General features: G+C 38.7%; 2 long non-coding RNA genes across 2 annotated transcripts; both read left to right on the top strand.

Annotated features, from left to right (window-relative positions):
- Window positions 1-10081: 10081 nt before the first annotated feature.
- LOC129870757 (uncharacterized) lies at window positions 10082-11053 on the top strand. Its single transcript, XR_008762123.1, has 3 exons — window positions 10082-10481; window positions 10568-10661; window positions 10764-11053. It is a non-coding gene; the product is annotated as an uncharacterized LOC129870757 (long non-coding RNA).
- A 371-nt stretch (window positions 11054-11424) lies between these two features.
- LOC129870758 (uncharacterized) lies at window positions 11425-12141 on the top strand. The gene is made up of 2 exons (XR_008762124.1): window positions 11425-11485; window positions 11705-12141. It is a non-coding gene; the product is annotated as an uncharacterized LOC129870758 (long non-coding RNA).
- The last annotated feature ends 8910 nt before the right edge of the window (window positions 12142-21051 follow it).

The raw sequence follows: 21051 nt of genomic DNA, 5'->3' as shown, positions 1-21051 counted from the left end.
CGAAACCATTTTTCTTCAGTATAATCATTAATCCAGTCTCATCTCAATGTATCAGAACTAGTGCAAATAGGCAATGTTCACACGAATATTAGAATATCATGACTACAATAAGAACATGTATTTTATATCAAGATAACCACGTCATATTTCCACTAATGTATCAAAATCATCATCGCATCAATCACATCGATAAAAGTCATCAAGTTGCCTTTTTATTACCCTGTTTATCATTATTAAGATCAATCAAAGTGAGCAAGTACCCAAACCAATTCTCATTACTCCATAACACACATAACAAGAAACACATGATTCTTCAAGCTTTAACGAAGGTTTAGAAGTTTACTTGCCTCAACTCAATCACAAACTATCTCGAAACTTGGGTCTTCCCCTTCTATCGAGTGTCCAAATTAAAAAAATCTATTCAAATATGAATTTTCAATAAGAATACGAACACGATGATACCTAAATCATCAACTTTAGAAATCAGGCCAAAATCGATCCAAAAACTCAATTTCAAAAACAAAGGGGTATTTCTGAATTTTTTTTACATAAAAATGTTATCAATGTATTTGAAATCCATTAATAAAAATCATTTTGAAAACGAAATTAAAATCAGTTCATAATCCCAAAATTTGCAAAATTCCATGTTCTTGATGAAAACTCCCATTTTGGAATCAAAATCAAGGAATTAAAGGTCAACATCGTGATATAATCAATGAGTAACGAAGATTATGGATTAAAATTACTTACCCAACGAAGTTCCTTGAAAATTCTCTTTAAAATCGTCCATCCCAAGCTCTCAAGGTTCAAAAATGGTGAAAAATGGGAGAATCTTGACTTTTGAAAACATTTCACTGTTTAGTTGGTCCCTCCGCGAATGCGGTCCATTAACTCCACGGAGGCAATACACTAGAATCCTTCGTGAACGTGCCTCATGCTCCGCGAACGCAATGAAGGGAAAACAGATGCTCCGCGAACGCGGAGTAGGAACAACATGAGCTCCACAAATGGAGAGAAGGAAATCATAGGCACCAGAACAACAACTCACTTAGTATCAAAATCACTAAATGGACCCTCGGAATTCGTTTAGAACCCCGTGCACACTAACATTATATTCTATCCTACTAAATTTAATGTTTCGAATTTAGTAGAACCGTCGGAATCAAATTCGAGGTCTTCTTTACTCGAAATCTGAATAGTCGCAATTAAATTAAATTTAGGCTCAAAATTACAAAATTAAGCTCAAAAACTCTAAAACTTTCAACCTATGCTCTTTCTAGGCCTAAAATCATCCCACGAGTCTAATAAAATCGTTGAAAATCCATTTCAAGCATCGAATATTGAAAAAAAGTCAACACTTAGACTGAATTTTCTCAAACTTTTAACTTAAAACCTCAATTCCACAATACAACTCCAAAATTGAAATCGATAACTCTTTTAAATCAAATTCCAAATTTTGAAGCTAATAGAACTGACGAAATTCTATTTCAGAGCTCGTAACTTTAGTTGGTACCAAAAACCACTTTTGACTAAGTTAGACCTTTTGAAACTCACAACTTTCAAAAATCTTAACCTTTCAATAAAATTCCAAAACCAACTTAAAAATTGATCAAATATGACCCGGGGAAACTACCGAGAGAGGTAAAACAGTTATTTTATAAAATTTCTAAAAATGACCTTCAGGGTCCTTACATTTTGGCTAGAAAACGTTTTTGAGTAGTAACCTAAAAAATTTAGGTTAGGCCAGTCTCAGACAAAATCTGAGTAAGGTAAGGACTGTTTAAAATTAAATTCGGGTAAGTAGAACTCCTGATATCGAATTTGGCTTGAATAGGTTAGTTTAAAACATCAAGGTTCAAAGGTGTGTTGCGAAATGGGGAATTTTGGGGAGAACTCTGAGTTTCTATCCAATGCAACCATCTATAGAGGGTGTCCCGTTGTTACAGCGGGAAAATTAATTCCCGCTATAGTGGGTGGTCCTGCTATGGCGGAGCAGCTATAATAGACCCATAAAGCTATAGCAAAGTAGGTCGGGTTTTAGTGTAGAATAGTGCCACGATCTGAGACGGTACCCTAGGCGTGGCCAACACTCGTAGAACATTGCTGGCCCTAAGCGAATCACTTGGTCTGATCACACATTCAATCACTCAGCTGAAGTGTCACGCTTCGAGAGGGTACCCTAGGTGTGGCCGGCACTCAGAAACCATCTTTGGCCTCTGAGAGAACCACTTGGTCTTATCACTTAATCGTTCATCAGTGGAAGACTTAAAGTGAAAATAAGAATACTTAGGTGGGCTCGCAATCATCAACATCAAATGAAAGAAATAATCCTTAGAAGAAGTAGTTTCAAAGGAGAACTACTCCAATTACATCATCAAACTCTGTCTACGAAGTATCTATCAACTGTACAGAAGGTGATGACACAAGCCCATGCTATTTTAAAAGAACTACTCAAAATAACAAATGAAATAAAAATGATCATTCCAAAAGCAAGGAGGTCTCTCCACTATCAGAAATGAGATAAATCTTTAAAGAAGTGCTTGTTGATGATGTCTAGCACTTGTATCTGCGTCATAAAAAGATGCAATCCAAATAAAGTCTGCACATAGAATGTACGGGTATGTAAAATAGCTGGAAAGGAATACAATCGTCAATACTCAACCTCGTACAACTCAACTCAAAGGACTCACTCTGAAATGACTCAACTCAACAAGTATGCAAGTTTAAAAGTAATAAGCAATTCTTTGAAAATAGATTCAATGACATTCAGCTCAATCAAATCAAACTATTCATTTTAGGAGAGTTTGTCTAACCGACAACCATCACTTATGAGCTAGTGATGATACAACACTTTCCACCGTTGTTGCTGCAGTCGTCCAATACCTTGCCAGGTTAAGGAACGATCAACCTCATTAGATCCACAATCAATCAAGTCCTTCATTTTGGAACTTAGAGAGGCATAGCCTCTATCCTACACTGGCTACGTACGTAGCTTATGGGGTTCGAGGTATTTTTTACTCCTACCCATATCAGTTCTCAATATGACTCCCAAAAGACATCAAATCAATTCATTCAAATCATCTCATCTAGTCTCATTGGACTTTTATCAATCTCAATCTCATCTCAATCATCAACTATATGATTTAAAAAAACATATTTTCAGACTCATTTACAATCAATGCTCATGCTCACATTAAGTTCTTTTAGTAAAATATGCTTTTAAAAATATTCACATCTCGTCAAAATTCTTTTTCAATTTCAATCAATCATACTCGACCCTCATACTTATTTAGACTCAATATATATATAGTCCTTATATGTGTGTGTATATATAAATATATATCACTCTTCATCAATGCCTAAAAACCATCATTTTTACTCAATAATATGCATCTCAAAGTCATGATCATCACATCAGTTAAGGTTTGTAGGAAAGTAGCCATGAACAACAATTAGAATCAATTGAGAAATAGTAAACAATGATAATCTCAATACAAAATTCTACATAACTCAGTAGAAGAAGAATTAACTCATGAACTCAATGTATATAAGGACTCAAACTCAACTCTAGACTCAGTCTCGGCTCAATGAAGATGTAGGGCACGTGGAAGAACTTAATCCCACATTCATATAAGCCTTACATACCCACTAAAAATTGAAGGAACGATCAAAACTCGAATGAATTGCTTGAAAATCTTGAACTCTAGCTCTTCTCCTTCTCTCTAGTCTCTTCTCCAAAAGTTCTAAGCATTAATGAGAGGAAAAACCCTATTGGTTATGATAAGGGGCTAATTTTTAGTCCCTAAACATGCATGGTTTAGTTGGAAATAAGTGAAGAAAGACTGAAATGCCCTTCATTAGAAACTGAGTTGGGCACCTTCACGGAGGGCCACCACGACCTGTGAAACTCACCATAGGTCGTGATTGTGAGGGTTGGATTGGGTCAGGTTGGGGTCGACTTCATAAAGGTCATGATGGACCGTGAATCCCTCCACGATCCATGCAGCATGTCGTGGTCGTTACTCCACTTAAGGGGGTCTTGGGGTCAAGTTCACAGATGGTGTCACGGTATGTGGTACTCACCACGGATCGTGAAGCCCTCTATAGGCCCTTCCTCTCACTTCCCCCATTTTCTTCCGTCAATACGACCACTCTCCACGGGTCTTAAAGTTGAGTATGGTACGTGGTGGCTCTCGTGGTCCTTATTTGGTGAAATTTTCAAATCTTTTTAGAGTTAGATTAAGTTAGAAACTTTAAGGGTGTTACTAAATGTCCCCAAATCTGTCATTATTTTGCTATCTCGAGTTGGGGAACTACAAGAGTGACTTAGGGACGCAACCACCAGTTTTTCATCATTTTCATCGATAAAAATAAATTAATTACTCCCCCTAGCTTGTAATTTGTTCCTAAACCCTAGAATCTATGGTGGTTAACCTTAGAGGAGGGTTTTACCTTAAAATTAATGGTTGAAAAGTCCTAATTTGGGTGGGGTGGGATGATCATAAAATTGGTCAAGGGTTAGAATTTGAGTATAATTTTGATGGAATTTCACAATCTTCTTTCAAAAGAATATATAGAGGTAAGTCTATTTCATAAATCTTGAATAAATATATACATAAAATAATATGCTTAAAATAACCATAATAAGTGAAGATCATACCGTAAAAAGTACAAAAAATTTAAGAGTTCTTATAACTGACATATGGTATTTGAGCTCATGACGCCCAACTTATAATTTCAGTTGGATGGGTTGTTCTATACTTTCCCGTATATAAAAACTTATCTTATCTTATGTGGAGGCACTAACATTAGTCGAAAAGGGCTAAAGGTCAACTGTAATAATGGTGAAACATAATTCTACATTGGCACGTAGTTATGGGACTTGATTTTCTAAATTCACGTTCTCTCAGTACTAAATAGTCCTCCAAAAGAACACGTATTCATATAATGCTCTTAGGTATATAAACCTCTTATCATTCATATCACATGTGAGGTTAAGCTTAAAAATTATATCTTGAATCATAACTGAGACTAAGCTCAAAAATCATATCTTGAATCATAAGTGAGACTAAGCTGAAAAGTCATGCCATAACATAACCTATATTTAGGTTGGAAATCATATCATGTTTGATTTCATGTTTAAAAGTCATAAATACATAAGAGACCATAGGAAATCTTGCTAATTCAGTGCAATAGGGTTTTCAAATCAAAGTGAAACAATAAAAATAGTGATTTATGAAGAAAAATCATAATTTCATAAAAAACCCTAGCTTTGCTTCTAACAATCTTGTAGAATTCTTGAGAATCAAAAATACTTTAGGCATGAGAGTGAAGGGATACACTCATTGAAGCCTTACATACCTGATTATGATACTATTAGACTGAAATTTTTGGTGGAGACATGTTTTGCTTGAGCCTGAGAAAGAACACTAGCTTTCATGGAGGAAATCTTTGATCTAGGTAACCTGGTGCTTCATCTTGAGGAAGCAAACTCTTTGTGGGGTTATTAGATTGGAAGAACTTGTGAAAGCCTTGGAAGATAAATCCTAGTATTTATGTTTCTTGAAGTTCTTGGGCATAGGAATTTAAGAGTGAATGAGAGGATTTCAATTATAAAACTGATTTTTTACACGTTTAGGGGAATTTAGATGACTTCCCAAAGGATTTTAAGGCAAAAGTATCCTCAGAAAAATAAATAATCAGAGTTGGAAGACGAATTTATTCATGTGGGCAGTGAGGTCTGTTTTCACTCCATGTCGCGAAGCCATCACGAAACGTTTGCCAAGTTAAAGCGTCTCTAGTAAATCAGTCATAACCTTTTACTTTAGATTGATGCAAACTTGACATTATTGGAAAGAAGACTCATAGACCTTTAATTTGATAGGTGATGTATTTGTGTGAAAACTTAGGTGATAGAAATGTTTTGAACTTGGCTTAGTGTTAGAGATTTCTTAGGACCCTAAAACACATATAATACACTTAAAATACTTAGGAATTGATCCTAACACATATAGAATTAGAATTCATCATATTTGGACCTATACGCATATAAAGAATGACTCAAATCTAAGCTAAAATATTTTGAGATGTTACACTAATAAATACCTATGCAATGAACACTCTATAAATAGAGAAGAAACAGTGGACACGTGAATCTGGAAAAGCCGGAGAGATAAAATGGCTTATCAGATTTGAGGAGATATGAATACAAGTGTTCAAGAGAAAAATAAAAGGAAATAAGTGTTTGAATTTTGGAAAAAGAAAATAATTAGAAAGAGTTGGTTACATGTAGTAGCAAGTCAGTTTTACATGATGGTGTAAAAAAGTTATTTATTTGACCGTGCACAAAAGTTAAATTCTTGGTAAGTATTGGTTATATATTTTATTTGGTATTATGTTACGTATAACTGATATATAGAAAATCATGGTATTAGTAATGGAAAGGATTTTAATGTATCCTAGCATGATTAAAAATATAATTGACCCTTAAAACTTTTTTCACATTCTTTTCACCATATTTGTGAAAAGTATTTTTGTAAAACATATTTTTGTTAGAAATTATGTAATGTATGCTATTTTTAATACACCAAATCAAATACTACATAAGAAGTATAATTTCAGCATAATTAATGCAAACTTTGCTTACTTATATACCACTATATTCAACATTATTTTTATACACTCTTTAGTGTGCGTTCCTCAACTACATTCGACAAAGAATTCAAAATTTAAATTTGGTGAGATTAATATTTATATTTCGTTTATTATAAATCTATTATACTTTTGTAATTAAAATTTCATATTGATATTTTATAAGTTTTAATATTTTTTGTACAAATATTTATATTTTGCGTCATAAATATTGAATTTGATTGAACCTACTATTTAAATTCATCGCCACTGAATATAGTCATATTGTAAGGATTACACAAATCTCATAGTGTTAAGAGCTAATTACATAATATTCCTACTCTTTTTGAAATTACAAAAATCTCTTAAATTTAGTGGAATCGGGATACATCACGTAAAATGATGTATCTGACGTCCCGATACATCACTTATACATTGCGTTAAGTGCTGTATCCAATCGATACATCGCGTAAAGTGGTGTATCCGACCAATATATCGCGTAAAGTGATGCATCTGACGTCCCGATACATCGCGTAAAGTGAAGTATCTGAGAATAAGAGAGAATAGGTATTTTTGTAATTTTTCAAATGGTAGGAAGTTTTAGAGAATATGGTAAAATAAGTTGTGTATTTAGGAAATTTTTTTAAATTTTTAATATACCTTTTAGTTATTATTCCCTCTAATTTTTGAAATCTGTGATTTAAAATAAGTGATAAATATTTTCGTGATATAAATTATTTCATTAAAAATAAAATAAATATTTTAATTATTTTTTTAAAATTAATTAAAAAAAATAAGTCATATGAATTGAGACAAAGAAACTACTTTTATCTTTGTAGTCCTTATTTAACTATAAGTTTATGATCAAGAAAAGTTATGCTTGCTTTGCATGATGTTATTAGAACATAGAGTTGAGGGGGTGAAACTCTGAGTACATTTTTATTATTTATTTGTTAATTCAGTATTGTACCTATCTTGAGTTGAACATTTAGTTATAGAAGAGTGAGTTACCTTTTGGTATCAGCATGTGTAAGTTTGGTGTTATTTTGTTTAAAAATATTTTGGTGATATTTTTAGAGATCATTTCATAATTAATTGTCCACTCTTCTAATACAGTAAAATAAATAAGGTGTGTATATAAATAAATAATTTACATAATATGCTTTATTTATCTAGAGCATAAGTAACTATTACTTTTAAGTTGACATTAAAAAACAATATTAGTTTTCTCACATATATATAGAGATATATATTGCGCTTGTGCGTGCATGGACATTATTCTTCTACTATCAATGATATATGTCACGATTCTAACCCGCTGTGATTGGATCCCGCGCTAATCCTCTGGTGGGAGAACCATCCTTACAGTCCAAGCCATCACACTTGTGAGATATAACATTTAAAGATTTTGCGGAAGCAGGAATAAATCAAGAAATAATACTGAGTCCCATAAACTCAGAAAACTATCTAAACAACAAACTAAAAATGCGGAAACATCCTAGGAACTGAAAGACGTCCGTACCAAAACTCTAACCAAATATCAGCATAAGAAAGGGGAACACGCTCAAAATGAAGTCTTAGTACTAAAACAGTGTTTGAAATCTTAGTCCTGGAAAAAGGACTAGAACAAAGAAGAGTCCACAGAGGTTGAAATGAACAGCTCACCCTTGAACTTGAACAAGCCTCACTCTTCTAAATGAGGTCTCTCTGCAGCCAGTTGAATATACCCTATACTCAACAAAGGCAGAGCAAGTGTAATATCAGCACACAAAAACAACAATGTACTGGTAGGTTCATGCTGTTAGCCAGTAAGCGGATCATAAACAAGTAAATTCAACACAACAAGCATACATATATACAGAATAAGTCAACCAATCTCATCTTCAACCGTATTCAGCAAGATCACAATTCAATATCTTCAACATGCTATAACTTTACACAAGGATCCTCTCAGGGACCTGTAACCAATCAACTTTGTGTCGGAATGTGACACCCGATTCAAATATGTGTCGGAACATGACACCCAACCCACTTTATGTGTCAAAAAGTGACACCCGATCCAAACATACCACAATCACAAATATATTTACTATTTACAATGTTATATTCACCAAGAACACATTCATCACAAAACAGGCCAGCAAGTGTTCATTTCACAAATAATCGAGCATGTCATAAAGCAATTTAACAAGTATATGAAACACATACAGAAAATAAGACTATCACCTACCTTAAATTCAAGCTTCAACCACCTTACAGGGAAGGAGCTTTCCCTTTCTGGGTTCGTTCCTCTCATTCTTGGTCTAGAAACAGTAAATATATATAAAGGATCAGCACAATGGCCTAACTATCACGAAAAATAACACAATTCTCATCCTAAGCCAAACCTATGATCCTAACCCCACCTAGGGCTATTTTCAACCATTAGTTTCAGTTCAAACTCTCCCCCAATGATTACCAACCATAGCTTTTAGGTTCTAGGAATCAAAGAATGAATTTTGGGAGTAAAAATCCTTACCTTAAGTGTGAAAATCCATGGGAAATCAATGAAAATCACCCTAGGTCACCTCATGAAATCAATGAAAATCATCCTAGGTCACCTCCTGAAATAGATCGTTCTGGGGGTTTTTCCCGACTTAAGTCTCGCGACTGTCTCGCTCTAGCGCGACCATTCCGCACTAGCGGTCCTGATCTAGTGAGTTTCAAGGAAATAGAGAGCTTAGATTTTGAGCTACAAGCCCCCATTTCACAACACCCCCCTTTTGAAGACGTATTAAAATATATCATTCACGCCAAATTTCATTCTGAGAGTTTTACTCGCCCGAATGTGATTCCACGAAGCTGTAGATGCTTTGTATCGCCTTGGTTATCAGATTACTCAAATAAATCAAAGATTTAATCTTCCACCATTCATGTGATTACCCTAGAACTCACCTGACTCAGAATTCATCATAGTCTGGTCTAGGATAAATATTTCCAAAGTTACTACCCGAAGTATTTTGGCTCAAAATCCTTTCCCATTGGCCTATTCCTAACGGTGGGGACAGGTCAGTACAATAGGGACTAATTTACCCATCACTCCTCCTTGAGTGACTATCTAGGAAAAGCAGGGTTAAAGTAGAGATAGAGTAGTACCTGTTTCGTTGAATAGTTGAGGATACTTATCTAGCATGTCCTTTTTATTCTCCCAAGTAGCTTTCTCCACCGAGAAATGTTTCCATTGCACCTTAAACATATTGATCTCTTTAATCCTCAATTTCGGATATCACGACCAAGGATTACAACTGGCTCTTCCTCGTACTGAAGTTCCTTATCTAATAACACCGAGTCTCATTTAATGATGTAGTCCCCATCCGCATAGTACTTCTTCAGCATTGATACATGGAACACTAGGTGTACCCAGGACAAACTAGGTAGTAATGCCAATCTGTATGCCATTTAGGGGTGGGCATAAAATACCGAAAACCGAATTACCGAACCGAACCGGCTATTTCGGTATTTCGGTATTCGGTATTCGGTACTTGGGTCCGGTATTCGGTACCGGAATATTAAATTTCGGTATTTCGGTTTCGGTTTCGGTATTTATTAATTATCCCGTTCGGTATTCGGGATTTACCGAATACCGAATTATTTCTGTTGGGCTCCTAAAAATTCCTTTTAATTTTTAAACATAAAGGGCTATAGGCCCATTCCTATAATTTAATCCAGCCCAATTGTCTTCAACATACCCTAACCCTAACAGACTAACACATTACACACTGTATTCATCTCAATACTTCACTACTATTGAAGTTCTCCTTCTGCCATTCACGCCGCCTTCAGGCTTCAGCCCTTCAACTTCACTACTACAGGTATTTCCCTCTTCTAGATCTACTGTTTCTATGGACAGTTTTCTTTTCTTCAAGATCTATTGAAAGCTGAACACATTTATTTCCAGTTTGCCCCATGGAATCCATCAGAAGTGCTTATAACTTCAGCTGATTCTCGTATCAGAATTTTTGACGGATCAGATATGATCTATAAGTTTAGAGGTATTTTCTCTATTATATACTCTTTTGGAGAGTTCAAAACAACATCATACATGTGTTCTCTAAACCACATGTTCTATTTTTGTGGTAGCATCACTGCATCAGGTTTCCGAAATACAAGCAGCCAAATTGCAGCTTCATTTAGTTCGGACGAAAAGTATGTGATAAGTGCAAGTGAAGACTCTCATTTTTATAACCTCGTGATAAGTATGCATCTTGATGTAGACAAAATAGAGCACAAGAACTGAGTTTGACAAATATTAATCTTGTTGGAATATTTATCCAAATGTTTCCGACGTTTTCAACCATGACAAAATGTACATTACATTAACTTATTGTTGAAAGTGGTTGTTGCCTACATTCTATCTTCAATTGATAGTTGTGGAGTAAATGAAATCTAAAAAAATCCATTTACAGAAAATGCACGATGTTTTCTACCAAATATTTCTTTTCTTGTACACTGTCAACAGAGGCAACAATTTGAAATTACATTTCCTTCAAACTTAAGTAGCTTTGTGGATGCTGAAAACACAAAGTAATCAATTTGGAGAAAAATGCCAAATGCATTTCACAGGAAGAAACACAATAACACAAAAATGGCACTCAGCAGGGGTGGAACTACAGTTCTTAGGATGTATAATTGAGCAAAGGAAAGGATAAAGATAGATTTTGTTAGTCAAAATTCCAGTTTCATTTGCTCATTTTTACTATTTCCATAGGCTCATTTCTTTGGATCTAAAAATTTCTGACTTCTTAATTCCTTTCACAGGACAATCTGTTGACTGAAGTGGTGAAAAGGTTCAAAGGAAGAAACTGGAAAAGAATTGGTAATAAACCATTTATTCTTTCATGTTCTATACTTTTCAGCTAGTTTTTTGGATCAGGTTACTTTTCAGCTAGGTTAACCACAAAGACCAGCTCTTAGTAACTCACTGTATCAGCTCAAAGTCTCCTTCTTTGTTGCTTTGTTTCTTGCTTCCTTTCTTTCAAATGAAAATGATTGTTAATTTATGTCTTATAACATTTGTATTCTCTTCAATGTTTAGATGGAAGATGAAACAAGTCGAACGACCAATGTCATTGGAAGCGCACCGTTGCTGTTGCTCCTCCATGTTCAACTTCAGTTTGCAGATTGTAGTTGTTGTTGTGTGATGTTTGATGTGATATTCTTGATGAGCAGCTCCTTCCAGGGTGATGTGAATGCACCTTCCAATTTCCATAGTTGTATTTGTACCCTTGTCACACCTACACAAGAAAGATCAAACAAATGCAAACAACCAACCAAGCATAGTTGTCTTTCTCAGATTGTGCCAATGTGTTGTGAACTTGTACCTACAGCACCAATAAACAAACAACCAGAAAAAATCTCCAATGTTATTGAAATCCTTGAACCCTGATGGTGGTGCCATCCATAATGTGATGCAAGTGTTGATCTTATAAGATGCAAAAATTTGGGTATTACCGAATACCGTACCGAACCGAATTTTTATTTACCGATTACCGAATTACCGAACCGAAGTTTGAAAGTTCGGTATTTGGTATATACTTTGAATTACCGATTACCGAATTATCGAATCTAAATTTTGAAAATACCGAACCGAATACCGAACGCCCACCCCTAATGCCATTGGCCCTACACATTCAAGAATCTTAAAAGGGCTAATATAGTGAGGACTATATTTGCCCTTCTTGCCAAACGTCATCACCTCTTTAATGGCTAACACTTTTAGAAGTACTTGCTCACCAGCCTCGAATGTCATATCCCTTACCTTACGGTCAACGTACTCTTTTTCACAATTTTGAGTCGCTAGAGGCTTAGCTTGAATGCTTCTTACCTTATCCTGAGTGTACCTCATCAAGTCTACCCCCAATGGCTCTACTTCTCTAGCTTTAAACCACCCTATAGGAGACATGCATCCCCTCCCATAAAGGGCTTTAAATGGTGCCATCTCGATGCTGGAGTGGTAGTTGTTGTTGTAGGAGAACTCACATAAAGGTAAAAACTTATCCCAATGCCCCCCAAAGTGGATCACACATGCCCTCAATATGTCTTCCAACACTTGTATAGTCCTTTATGATTGCTCATCTGTCTGTGGATGGATAGTCGTGCTGAAAATGAGTTGATCCAACTATTTGTGCAACTTTTCCCAAAATTTAGAAGTAAACTGCGTACCACGGTCTGAAATGATAGAAAGGGGCACCCGTGCAGCCTTACTATCTCTTTCACATAAATCATGGCCAACTGTTGTGCATTATAGTCAACTCTAACCGGGATAAAGTACGCTGACTTTTTTAACCTCTCAGCTACCACCCAAATAGAGTCATATTTCTCCAAAGTCTCAGGAAGTCCCACCACGAAGTCCATGGCTATTCTCTCCCATTTCCATTCAAGAATGGATATTTTTTTAAGGAAACCTACAGGTCTTTGGTGCTCATACTTCATTTGTTGGCAGTTCTGGCACTTGGCTACATATTAAGCTATGTTTTTCTTCATACTCAGCCACCAATATAACCGTTTCAAGTATTGGTACATCTTAGTCACCCAGAGTAAATAGAGTATCTTGAACTATGAGATTCAGACATGATTTTCTGAATTAGTTGTAACACCCCTCAAAAAAATTTCCCTAAAATTCAAACCCTTCTTGTATATGGGTAGGGTCGAACTCGAGTATTAAGGAGCGTATGCATGAGTCGAAATGAGTCTTTGAGAATTTGAGCAGCGTTAGAGGTGAGGAGTCTTATTTTATTGTCTTGTTGGGTTGTAAATATTTGGCCTTCGGCCCCCATATATATATGATCAGTATTTCATTATTTGAGTTTTCCGCTAAGAGAATACGATTGTATGAATGAGTGACTGGACCAGGTGGTTCGCTCGGAGGTCAGAAATGGCCTTCGGCTAAAAGTTACGTCTAGGGTACCCTCCCGGGGCGTGACAAACATGGGATCAGAGCACAGAGTTCAAGTGTCCTAGGGAGTCTATGAAGCCGTGTCTAGTAGAGTCTTGCTTATGGGTATGTTGTGCACCACACTTATAAGTAGGAGGCTATAGGACATTAGGAATTATTGCACCTCTTTCATACTCTGACTTCGTGCGATAGAGTTAAACTCTATAAAACTCCTTTCTAATTCGTGCGTTTCTACGTTATAGATAATGCCTCCTAAACGTACGGCTAGCCAAAGAAACATTGACAATGCTGAGATACCCCAATCGGAGGTACGCCCAGCACGGGCTAGAGGCCGACCCGCGAGGTATGTGGAGGCACCCCAAGTGCCTGCTACTCCTCCTGCACCCATGTTAGAGGCAGAATTCCAAGGGGCGATTGCCATGCTCACTCAATTAATGGCTGCCCGGAATGGTAACCAGAGTTCGCCGGCTCTCAGCTCTAGTTCCCAGGAGCCATCTGCTGCCACTAGAATTAGAGACTTTCTGAGGATGAATCCACCGGAATTCACGGGTTCTAAAGTTGATGAAGATCCCCAAAACTTTATTGATGAGATGTGGAAGATCCTGAAAGCTATGCATGCTACGGAAATGGAGGGAGTTGAGTTGGTGTCCTATCAACTCAAAGATGTGGCAAACATTTGGTATAACCAATGGGAACAAGGTAGAGGTGAAGATGCTGAACCTGCTAGGTGGGATGAATTTGAGGGAGCTTTTCTTGACCACTTCTTTCCCCGAGAATTGAGGGAAGCGAAGGTGGAGGAATTTGTAAATCTGAAACAAGAAGGCATGACTGTTAAGGAGTACAGCCTGAAGTTCATCCAGTTATCCAGGTATGCTCCAGAAATGATCCCAGACGTGAGGTCAAAGATGAGGAAGTTCGTCTCCAGGTTAGGGAGGCATGTGAAGAAGGAGTGCAAAGTAGCATTGTTGATCTCGGACAAGGATATTTCCAGGTTGATGGTGTATGCTCAACAGGTAGAGGATGAGAAGAGGAAAGACAGAGAGGAGCATCTGAGCAAAAAGGCAAGATCAGCTGGGTATGAGAATGAGCAGAGGCAAAGCAAGGGCAATAGGTCCTTCTTCCAGAAGAGGCCTTCCAACTATGCCTCATCTACCGCCAGTGCACCGATGCCGCAGAACAGGTATGATCGGCAGGGACAAGGTCGCCAGAATTTCAGACTCCAGGGTTCTCAATCCCAGGCCAGTGTAAGTCAAGGTGCGAGGGGGAGGCCACCATGCAGTAAGTGTGGTAGGCTCCACTTGGGAGAATGCAGAGCGGGAAGGGTTGGTTGTTATAAATGTGGCCAAATGGGCCATTTTCAGAGGGAGTGTCCAATAGAGGGAAATAGAGTCCAGCATTTTGCCACCGCACTGCCGGCTAGAGGTAATCAGAGGGGCACTACTTCAGGCACCAGCGAAGGTACAAACCGTTTATATGCCATGGGTAGTCGCCAAGATCAAGAGGAATCTTCAAACGTCGTGACGGGTATGATTCGAGTCTCTTCTCTTGATTGCTATATTTTGATGGATCCGGGTGCCACCCTATCTTTTGTGACTCTATATGTGGCTAGTAAGTTTAATAAAATTCCCGAACGTCTTCTTGAGACTTTTTGTGTAGCTACTCCTATTGGTATATACAGGAGATCATCAGATTGCATGGGGTCCCTTTGTCTATCATCTCAGACAAAGGAGCTCAATTCACTTCCCAATTTTGGAAATCCTTTCAGAAGGGATTAGGTTCGAGGGTGAACTTGAGTACAGCCTTCCATCCCCAGACAGATGGCCAAGCAGAGCGCACAATTCAGACATTGGAAGATATGTTGAGGGCGTGTATGCTTGACTTCAAGGGGGATTGGGATGATCACTTGCCTCTCATAGAGTTTGCATATAACAATAGCTATCATGCGAGCATTCAAATGGCTCCTTATGAAGCCTTGTATGGGAGGAGGTGTAGATCGCCCATTGGGTGGTTTGAAGTTGGTGAAGCCGAGTTGATTGGGCCGGACCTTGTTCATCAAGCCATGAAGAAGGTATGAGTTATTCGACAGAGGCTAAAAACAGCCCAAAGCCGCTAAAAATCTTACACCGATGTGAGGAGGAGGGACTTAAAGTTTGAGGTGGATGATTGGGTGTATTTGAAAGTATCACCCATGAAGGGTGTCATGAGGTTTGGAAGGAAGGGGAAACTTAGTCCTCGATATATTGGTCCGTACCAAATTTTGAGGCGGATCGGGAGTGTTGCTTATGAGTTGGACTGACCCTCAGAGCTAGCTTCTATCCATCCAGTGTTCCACATTTCAATGTTGAAAAAGTGCTTAGGCGATCCCTCATTGGTAGTCCCCATTGACAGCGTTGGAATTAAGGATAGCTTGTCTTATGAAGAGGTCCCAGTCCAAATTCTTGATCGCCAGATTCGCAAACTGAGGAACAAAGAAATCGCCTCGGTCAAAGTTCTGTGGAGGAATCAACTTGTTGAGGAAGCCACATGGGAAGCAAAGGAAGCCATGAAGTCTAAATATCCAAATCTATTCGTGCCTACTGAGGAGAATATTGAAGGTAATGACCATTTCCTTGACTCGAATTCATATGTACCTTTTGAGAATTTGATTGATTGAATGACTGAGTTTTGATTGTGATTTGTACCCCGAGTCCATTCTTGGTTGCTCGTCATTCGAGGACGAATGATCCCAAGGGGGAGATAATGTAACACTCCTCAAAATTTTCCCTAAGATTCGGGCCTTCCTTGTGCACGTATGGGGCCCATCGTATTTATTTCGAAGTATGTGTTTGAGTTAAGATGAGTCCCTGAGTAATTTAAGAGCGTTGGAGGTGATATGGGGTCATTGAGGACTCCTAGAACCGAGCTAAGTCCAAAAGATCCGTCGTGGCTAAGTTTAGGATGAGTTCATGTACGGGTCGACTTTTAACGACCCTATATTTTGAAAGACGTCAATCTGGGTGGACCACGACCTATCAAATTAAAGGTCGTCAAGTCTTCTTTCCAACGCCACCAAGAACATAAATTTTGGAGTTTGGAGTCAAAAGATATGACGATCCTAAGATGAACTAGCACGATAGGAATTTCATTTGTTGGCCTGAGTTGCAACTGCTGGGGAAATGGCCTTGGCGCTGTAAGGGCGCGACGCGCCACTATCGCGCCAGAAACATGCCTCAGTAGTTTGGTCCCTGGCACGACGCGCCACTAAAAGTTGTGCAGGGTTTTCAGGCCAAATTCCCAGAATTCAGAATAATGGGCTTGGCGCTGTAAGGGCGCGACGCGCCACTATCGCACCAGAAACATGCCTCAGTAGTTTGGTCCCTGGTGCGACGCGCCACTAAAAGTTGTGCAGGTTTTAGGCGTGATTGGCCTTGGCGCTGTAAGGGCGCGACGCGCCACTATCGCGCCAAGGGCGTTTTAGCCTATTTTCAGAACTTTTGAGAAGGGGCAATTTGGGAACTTACCCAAATTATATATATGTAACCCTTGGTCTTTTGGGAACCCATTTGGCAGCCCCCACTCTCTCTCTAAAAAGCCCTAGGAGCTTCTCTCTCTCTTCTTCATCTTCTCCATTTCCAACAAAAAGAGTCCAAGAGCTTCAAGATTTGAGTCCCCCATTAAAGACCCAACATCAAGGTTTCTTCAAAGTCTTCAAACAAGGTATGTAAGGCTATCCAAAACATGGGCTAAGTTCACCCATGTGCCCTATTCTTGCTTGAGGTTAGATATTCATGAAAAATAGAGTTCTTGGTATGGTGTATGTCTATATGAACTTTGTCTCCTATTTATATAATGCTATATGTGTTGATGTTGTTGAGCCAAGAAGTCCTTAAATTCCTTCATGATTAGTATAAATTGATGGAGATGAATTGTTGTTATGTTTTGTTGACCTCTTTAGCCATGTGAATATGTTGTTTAAGTCAATTTCCTTAAATGCGCTATTCTATTTGAATGGTTGAGTTGAAGTCATAGAGTTGTGTTAAATCTTGAGGAAATGTCATAAATGTTCATATAGAGAAGGCTTGATTGAGTTGATATGAGGAAGGAATTGGCAAGTAGACAAGGTCCTAAATGAGACTTGTCATTGTGCCTCAATTGAATTGCAAATGAGAACCGAGTTGATGAGGTGGTATTGTACCACATGAAACTAGCCGTGAGGGCTTGTTTGAGATGATTCGAGGAGTTTTATGAGCATAGAGTCATGGGAGGAGTATCGAGCACCGAAGCAGGTGAGAGTACAGTCCATACTCGAACCCCAGAAACTACGCCGCCAACGTAGGTAGGGATGGAACCGTTAAATTTGGATGCTTCCCGAGGGATTGGAACCGTTAAAGTCAGATGCTTCCCGTGGGATTGAACCGTTAAAGTCGGATGTTTCCCACTTGTATTGTCCTGAAATGATAGGACTTGACTAATCGATGGTACTTATGATTAGAGAGGCGTTCATACCCTGGCAAGGTATGGACGGACGTGGCAACAACGTCGGATTGTTGTGCTATCACCAGCTCATAGGTGATGGTTGTCGGTTAAGAGAAACTCTCATTTAGGCCTTGTTAGTGCTCCGAGTCAGTTGAGTTAAATGGCTTATGAGTTAGTCCTGTCTAAACTATTCTTGTTGGACTTAGGACATTGAGTGAGTGGTGATGTATACATGTATGAGTTGAGGTCCTGAGTTGATATTGATGTTTTCTTAATGTGGTTTCATTCGGCCATTTTACATACTCGTACATTCCATGTACTGACGCCATTTGGCCTGCATCGTTTCATGATGCAGAGACAGGTACTAGAGATCATCAACCGGCGCTCTGTTAAAGATCCACATACACTTCAGCCAGTCGGTGAGTCCTCCTAGTTACCGGAGGATATTAGGCCTTCTTGTACAGTTTTGTTGTCTCTTCTTTTATTTAGATTGTTGGTAGCCATGGGCTTGTCATTGGCACCTTTTAGAATTGAATAAAGGCTTCGTAGACTGGAGTGTGGGGAGGATTAAACTGTTATTTTGAGGAGTCTTAATTTACTATTCTTGTTGGGTTGTAAATGTTTAGCCTTCGGCCCTTATAGTATGAAAAGTATTTCATTAATTGAGTTCCGCTAAGAGAATGTGAATGAATGAATGAGTGACTGGACCAGGTGGTTCGCTCGGAGGTCAGAAATGGCCTTCGGGTGCCGGTTACGTCTAGAGTACCCTCTCAGGGCGTGACACCCACATCCCCGATAGAGATAAGGAGCTTCTTGGGTTTGGCTGGTTATTATCGAAGGTTTGTAGAGGGATTCTCATCCATATCATCACCATTGACTAAGCTGACTCAAAAGAAGGCTAAGTTCCAATGGTCTGATGCTTGTGAGGAGAGTTTTCAGAAATTGAAGACCATGCTAACTACTGCTCTTTTTCTAACCTTGCCCGATGGTACAGAGGGTTTTGTGATCTATTGTGATACATCCAAAATTGGTTTGGGTTATGTGTTGATGCAAAGGGGGAAGTGATAGCCGATGCTTTGAGGCAGCTTAAGGTTCATGAGCGAAATTACCCAACTCATGACCTTGAGTTGGCAGCTGTGGTGTTTGCGCTTAAAATTTGGCACCACTACTTATATGGAGTGCATATTTATGTGTTCACCGATCACAAGAGCTTGCAATACGTCTTCAGCCAGAAGGAACTCAACCTGAGGCAAATGAGATGGCTTGAGCTACTCAAGGACTACGACATGAGCATCCTCTACCATTCAGGTAAAGCTAATATTGTTGTTGATGCTCTTAGCAGGCTGTCCATGGGTAGCCCTGCCCATGTGGAAAAGGGAAGGAGGGAACTGGCGAAGGAGGTACATCGATTAGCCCGATTGGGAGTTTGACTCGAAGAGAACAATGAAGGTGGAGTAAACGTTCGAGATGGGGCTATGTCCTCACTTGTATAAGAGGTAAAGGAGAAACAAGATCAGGATCCCATCCTCCTCCGGTTGAAGGAAGTTGTTCACAAACAAGGGGTGATGGTTTTCACCAAAGGGGGAGATGGTGTGTTGAGGTACCGAAGTAGATTGTGTGTAACTGATGTCAATGATGTTCGAGAGAGGATTATGGCCGAAGCGCATAGTTCCAGATACTCTATTCATCCAGGCTCCACGAAAATGTATCATGACTTGAGGGAAATCTATTGGTGGAGTGGGATGAAGAGGGATATTGCGGAATTTGTTTCCAAGTGCTCAAATTGCCAACAGGTAAAGGTTGAGCATCAAAGGCCATGTGGTTTAGCCCAAAACATAGGAATTCCAGAATGGAAGTGGGAGATGATCAACATGGACTTTATTACAGGCTTGCCGAAGTCCCGAAAGCAACATGATTCCATTTGGGTGATTGTGGATAGAATGACGAAATCAACTCACTTCTTGGCGGTTAAGACTACTGACACCGCAGAAGATTATGCAAAGTTGTATATACAGGAGATCGTCAGATTGCATGGGGTCCCTTTGTCTATCATTTTAGACAGAGGAGCTCAATTCACTTCCCAATTTTGGAAATCCTTTTAGAAGGGATTAGGTTCGAAGGTGAACTTGAGTACGGCCTTCCACCCACAAATAGATGGCCAGGCAGAACGCACCATCCAGATATTGGAAGATATGTTGAGGGCCTGTGTACTTGACTTCAAGGGAAGTTGGGATGACCACTTACCTCTCATAGAGTTTGCATATAATAATAGTTATCATACAAGCATTCAGATGGCTCCTTATGAAGCTTTGTATGGAAGGAGGTGTAGATCTCCCATTGGGTGGTTTGAAGTTGGTGAAGCTGAGTTGATTGGGCCTGACCTTGTTCACCAAGCCATGGAAAAGGCGAGAGTTATCCAAGATAGGCTAAATACAGCCCAAAGCCGCCAAAAATCTTACACCGATGTGAGGAGAAGAGACTTGGAGTTTGAGGTGGGTGATTGGGTGTACTTGAAAGTATCACCCATGAAAGGTGTCATGAGGTTTGGAAGGAAAGGGAAGCTCAATCCTCGATATATTGGTCCTTACCATATTTTGAGGCGGATTAGGAGTGTTGCTTATGAGTTGGAGTTACCCTCAGAGTTAGCTTCTATTCATCCGGTATTCCACGTTTCGATGTTGAAGAAATGCTTGGGCGATCCCTCGTTGGTAGTTCCTATTGATAGCGTTGGAATTAAGGATAGCTTATCCTATAAAGAAGTTCTGGTCCAAATTCTTGATTGCCAAATTCGCAAATTGAGGAACAAAGAGGTCGCCTCAGTCAAGGTCCTGTGGAGGAATCAATTTATTAAGGAAGCCACATGGGAAGCGGAGGAAGCCATGAGATCTAAATATCCCCATCTATTCGTGCCTACCGAGGAGAATATTGAAGGTAACGACATTTCCTTGACTTGAATTCATTAGTGCATTTTGAGTTTTGATTGATAATTATTTGAAAATTTGATTGATTGAATGAATGAATGTTGATTGTGA

This window comes from Solanum dulcamara, chromosome 10 (genome assembly GCF_947179165.1).
Source record: "Solanum dulcamara chromosome 10, daSolDulc1.2, whole genome shotgun sequence".
Lineage (NCBI taxonomy): Eukaryota > Viridiplantae > Streptophyta > Magnoliopsida > Solanales > Solanaceae > Solanum > Solanum dulcamara.
The sequence above is the reverse complement of the archived record's forward strand: the minus strand, read 5'-3'. Positions and strand labels throughout refer to the sequence as shown.